Genomic DNA, 6068 nt, shown 5'->3' with positions numbered 1-6068 from the left:
TGAGATGAAAAAAAAATGTGAAAAATGATGTAAAAATAAACTTTTTAATAAAAAAAAAAAATAGATCTCATTTTCTGGGCCTCCATGGTGGGCTAGGGGTTAATTCCCAGCACTATGGATTGAGATCCATCCCGGGCCAGGGAGCTAACCCACTTATGGCCCAGCAGACCTCTCATGTCTGGCCTGCAGCTCCCTTTAGCAGTATGGTTCAGTCAATCCACCTGTTCCCCCACTCTGTCCCTAGCCTATATCCCAGTTGTTGTTGTTTTTTTTTAAAGATTTATTTATTCATATGGAACTGGGGTACAGGCTAGAGATGTGGAGGTGAGAGAATTCACCAGAGACAGAGAGGGGAGCAGAACAGGCAGAGCGACGAGGTACACTGCTGAGGAGAGCAGTGGGCGGGTCAGGAGAGAGGTCTGTCCGCCATGTGGATCTCCTCCCCGGCAGGCGAGAATCGAACTCATGCAGAAGTGGCTTTAGCTTTTTAGTGCTGTGCTTTAACCCGCTGCACCACCAGGGAGGGCCCTATCCCAGTTTTTCAATGCAAAAAGTAAAAACAAATTTTAAATGCTTTTTTTTTTTAACAAGTCTGTTTCTAAGAATTTATAAGGACACTAAAGACTTCCTATACAAGAATAAAATCTGTTATTTTTTTCACATGAACCAAGATCAAATATTCCAAATAATATTGTCAAAGAGAATTTATTACCAGTACTATTTTAAAGGGCTAATACCATTAACTATCACAGGAATACAAGATCATTACGATTAGAAAATGTAAATGTCAATACGATTTACTGTCTATTTTTAAAAATCTGTTTATCTCAAAAGATACAGTAAAAGGACCTTCCTTGGTGACGCAGTGGGTTGAAATGCAGCACTGTGAAACTAGCCACAGCCACTGCAGCACGAATTTGATCCCCGGCCAGGAAGGTGACCCACATGGTGCCGCAGACCTCTCCTGACCTGCCTGCTGCTCCCCTCACTCAGCAGTGTACTTCGTCAGTCTGCCTGTTCTGCTCCCCTCTCTCTCTCTGGTCAAGTCGGGTTAGAAAGTCTTGAAGAGTGACAAGGCAATACCCACTCGCTCAGAGAGCAACTCTTGTCATTCCCCATCCCCCCAATTCATTCTTTGTCTTCATAGCACCTAATACTGTGTTTATATCTTTTTTTTTTAAAAAAAAGTTTATTTTGCAACTCTATCATTTTTATTGAGATATTGTAATGCTGGCTCAGGACAGAAAATCAGGTCAGTATGATAGGAAAGAGATCCCAGACACTGCCCGATGCATAAATGCACACCAGACACAGCAAAAGGGCCCAGCAGTTTGTTGTGGGAATGAGCTGATTTTCCGGGGGGGTGGGGGGAATAGTTTGAGCATGGGTTCCCTATAGGAAAAAGAAACAAAGTTGAATCTTATTTCACACTGCAAATAAAAAATAACAGCTCAATACACTTCCCTAGAAGATAACTATTAGCAAGAATACTGGAGAGTTTTCACACAAGGTATACACATCCATACCTCTTCTAAAATGAAGTCCATTCCTCTTATCAATATCCAGTCTTCAGTACCAAGTGTTAGGTGATTCTGAAGAGCTGATTACATTGAAAACTCCCAACTAGTGATTCCTAAAAACTTAAACTCCCTCCCCCACCTAGTAGCCATTAAGTTATGTGCAATTGAGCAATGCTGACTTTTCCCCTGGGTTGGGTTTCTTTCCACTCAAGTACAAGATACCACACTTAGTCCTGACACATGCTATAAGATTTTATCTACTGCCCATCCAATTAGACCTTTGCGAATTTGAACCCTGGTATCCCTCCCATCATTGGGAAGACTGCCGCAATACCTGAGGCAGATCACAAAGATGTGTAAACTGGACACCACCCACCCCGGCCAGCCCTGGCTCTGGCACCACATGCCCCATCTCTCCCCACGAAACAGTAGTGGCCAAGAAGCAAGGAACTTGTTCAGACTACAGTTGTTTTTTTTTAAAGATTTATTTATGGACACAGAACTGGGGTACGGCCAGAGGTGCAGGGGTAGTTGAGAGGATTCACCAGAGACAGAGCGGGAGAGGAGCATAACAGCCAGACTGGCAAAGTACACTGCTGAGGGGAGCAGCACACGAGGGACACAAGAGGTCTGTTGCACCATGTGGGTCACTTTCCTGGGCAGGACTGAACTCATGCTGAAGCAGCTGTGGCTGGCTTCTGAGTGCTGTGCTTTACCCTGCTGCACCACCAGGGAGGGTCCCAGACTACAGTTTTTATAGATAACTGAACACATGTTCAGTCTGTTTTAATGTCTTCCTCTTTTTATTGAAACAAGATTTTAGTGAATACACTTTATTCCTTCTCTCCTTTGCTCAGAATTCCCTCTAAAGACGGTGTGTTAAGGCATAAAGTGAAAGAGTGGAGAAAAAATCTTAGCTCATGCAAATGTTGCCTTATGCAATGCTGGTAATTCAAGTCTTGAGTTCACAGAAAACACTAAGTGGCAAAACTGTCACCCAGGAGCTGAGAGAACTGCAGAATTGCCCTTCGCTTGTCACAGCTTTTCAACAAGTGACACCACTTCTAGTGATAATTTGAATGGGGGTGGAGGGTATGCCTCATTTTTTACTTAGGCACCTTTGAATGCTACAACACATATAGCAATGGAGTATGTCCAGGGTTGATGTGTAGTTCCTCCATGCATGGGGGTGCCTGTCACCCCACAGGCCCTCGTGGCCCCTCCCCTCCCGGGGATCCCTACCTTTGGAGCTGCCAGCGGACTGGGCTCCTGTTGCCTTGGCTGAACCTGGTCGATTCTCAGCACCAGTCAACCTTTCAAAGGTAAAGTGTGCCTCACACACCTGAGTCTCCATGGTTGCATTGGGGAAATTATGGCCAAGTTTTTTAGCAGTGAGTGAATAGTTTTGTTCCTTTTTTTTTTTTTAAACAAGGTCTAGTGGTAAATCAGGAAGCACCCTGAAGTAACCAAAGGCAAATGCTCTTCTCCAGGGCGTGATGTTTCCTGCAGTGAGTTTGGAGGACAGTTACCATCCTCCCCCCAACAAATATATACTAATGTGGTAATATTTTAGAGCAACAGAAGCACTCTGGATTCCAGTGCTTCTCTCCTAAAATAAGAAATGTAACTACTGTAAGAGAATGTGAATCAGAGCTATGTCCAGGGTGCCATTATACTTCTAAAGACAAAACATCAAGCTTGACACAGGCCAGAGGGGAGGCAGGCTGCAGGCCACAGGTGCTTCCCCTTCTGTCAGATAAGCACAGGGTCATCACACCCCCGGTGCCACATTCCACGGTGTCCCATGGCCTTTTCCCTCTGCTGCTTTCCTTTCCTCCCAGCACTACCCTACCTGGCGGGTAAGCTCGAGGCCCAGCCTCCTCTGCACCTCACATGGAGGAGAGGCGCCCATGGCCAGGGAAAGAAGCAAGCACTTTGTTGAGAGGGAAGCAGAGGCGGCGCTAGGCTTGGGGAACTGCTGGTGTCTGGCCGACACAGGGTAAGGAAGCAGTGGGGAAGAGCGACACTTAGCCACGCTCAAAAAACACAGAGCATGCTTCCCATGCTTCCTTCGGAGGAAGCCACAGTCCAGGGAGGCGGCAAGTGTAGGGCCATCAATGTATGTGAGAAAAAGGAAATGCAGCAGCTGCCACTAAGCCTCACAACTGAGGCCAGCACTATTCTAAGCAGACGACAGAGATCACATGAATCAACAGCAACCCTTCTGATTATTCCCACTGCAGACAGGAAAACGGAGACCCGGAAATATTAACACACCTGCCAGGGCTGCATAACTAGTAATCTCTGGTACTGGATTCAAAGTCAGAGCATCTACATTCTGGACCAATGTGCCTGTACTCATGTGAAAAGGTGTGGCTCCACTGACGGATAAAAAGGGAAGGCACTCTGCTTTGTGTAGTACAACCTAACAGCTTGGCAGAGATGCACAAAAAGTAACTGCTCCAGTAAGCTAGCCATTTGGAAGCAGGGTCAGCCTCCCAGGCACACATCCTAGACCAAGGGTCCAAGTCAGGAATTCATCTAGACTGATTTGCAAGACTACAAAATAAAACAAAACAAAAAATACAGAAACCACCACAAGGTCTGATCAAAAGATTAGCTAAATGAGCCAGAAATACATCCAGTGTGGGCCTCCAGGTGCCCAGAAGAAGGGCAGGGAAGGACACTTCCTTTTCACTGTCCGGGTGTTTTAGTAACTCTGGATGTTGATACCAATTGTATATACTGACCACTCTAGCTCACACACAAACCGCAAGTGCACACACAGGCACGGACACGTCTGGAAAGGTGGGCTCCGAAGGACAAAGGCGTCGTACAGTTTGCTTCAGGCAGTATCAGTCTCTCTTTCACACACACTTCTTCCTCCAGAATTACAGGACGCAAAGCTTCTTTCCATTTTTTAGTAACTAGCCTTGGGGGGACTGGAGACCCTGGAAGGGGAAGGAGACTCCTACAGTCCCACCACCAGCACAGCTGTGAAGCGCTACGGAGCCCTTGGTCGTCTGTGCACTCCAACCAGCTTCTGCTTCTTTGAGGAACCCTCAGGGCCTGGGCCCCCGACCTCTGGCTCTCATCCTCCTCTCTGCCTCCAGTCCAGCCCATCTTCGGCCTTGCCTCTGCTGTCTCCCACCAGATTACTGACTATGATTGCAGTGAGCTGTCTTTATTTTTTTTCTTGTATGGAGATGAACTGGGGTCTAGGCCAGAGGAGTGGGAGGTGGTGGTGGTGGTAGGGATAGTAGTGAGAAAATTCACAGACACAGAGTGGGGAGCAGAACAGGCAGATTTTTTTTTTTTACTGAAATATACACTGATAGAAGCAGTAGGTGAGACATGACCGGCGAGAGGAGAGGTCTGCGTGCCATGTGGGTCAGTCAGCTCCTAGGCTGGGGATCACACCCAGGCTAGACTGGCGATAGTGCTGAGACTTAACCCCTGGGCACCAGGGAGGCCCCTGAGCTGTGACCTTTTTTACTTCTCCCATTGTAAAGAAGCTTTCAGGTCTTTGCCCTGGAGCAACAACAAGCCAAAGGGAAAACCACGGAACTACATAGGAGAGGCTGCCTTTTTCTTCAGCTGAAAGGGTGAGGACTAGACCTAGAAGACTATTTTGAAACAGAGGAAAAGAAGTTGGGAATGTTAAACTATTTCATAAATCAAATGCTAAATAAAACATAACCAAATACTCAAAAGAGCCCTGTGTTAAGGCAAGGGAAGGGACAAACCAGAAGTAAAAAAGGAATCAAGAAAAGAGGCTAGTGTCTAGAGGGACGAGCCAAAGTGGGGAAGGACGCCATGAGGAAACAAAGGCCGGGGAATAACAACAGCCAAAAAAAGCAAAAAGCTAAGAGGGCTTGGCTCCGGCTGTGTCACGGACTCGGAGACCAAACTGTTGCCTCATCTGCAAAATGGGGCTGACATGTGATTCTCAAGGGAGCCCAGGGAATACCTCAGCGCAATACCTGCAGCCTCTTGCTCTGGGAATCCGGGTCCTGAGGCTCTGCCAGTGTCAGAGGGGGGCCCTTTCTGGGGTGTGAGCAGCAGTGGGTCGGCTCCGGCGTTTCCATTTCACTGTAAGCAGACAATCCTCAGCAGTGCTCGGTGCCCATCACGGGAGGAATGGCAATGTCTTTCCTTTAGACCCCTGAACTGCCCACCCCAGAAGCTACCCTCCCAGACCCTGGTATTACAACTTGCTCCAACTCCCCTCAAATCTCATATCAAAAGTCCCACTTCCAAGCAGATGGGACTATGTTTCTAAAAAAATTAAATCAAATGAAACCTGAAAAAGAGCATCAGGTTGTGGTATGAAAGCTGAAGGAATTCTATTACTTCTTTGAATTCTAAATTATTTTCCATTTAACAGTCTTTCAGGGTGGAAAAAAAAATACAGTAAAATGAGATGGCAGCAGCTAGACCCTCCCTGGTGGTGCAATGGGTTAAAACGAGGCACTATGAAGTTGTCCACAGCCACAGCAGCACGAGTTTGATCCCCAGCCAGGGAGGTGACCCACATGGCACAGCAGA

The 6068-nt window shown here is 46.9% G+C and overlaps 1 protein-coding gene across 1 annotated transcript in view; it reads right to left on the bottom strand.

Moving 5' to 3' along the window:
* The window catches only part of YPEL1 (yippee-like 1 (Drosophila)), a 16652-nt gene extending 11062 nt beyond the window's left edge, over window positions 1–5590 (bottom strand). The window contains exon 1 of the mRNA XM_004680938.2: window positions 5504–5590. The gene's annotated coding sequence lies outside the window, so the exon portion shown is untranslated. The remainder of the gene's footprint in view (window positions 1–5503) is intronic.
* Between the last annotated feature and the right edge of the window lie 478 nt (window positions 5591–6068).

This window comes from Condylura cristata, unplaced genomic scaffold (assembly GCF_000260355.1).
Source record: "Condylura cristata isolate star-nosed mole 26May11 unplaced genomic scaffold, ConCri1.0 scaffold00011, whole genome shotgun sequence".
NCBI classification, from domain to species: Eukaryota; Metazoa; Chordata; class Mammalia; order Eulipotyphla; family Talpidae; genus Condylura; species Condylura cristata.
Note: the sequence above shows the minus strand (reverse complement) of the source record. Positions and strands in the feature narration are given on the sequence as shown.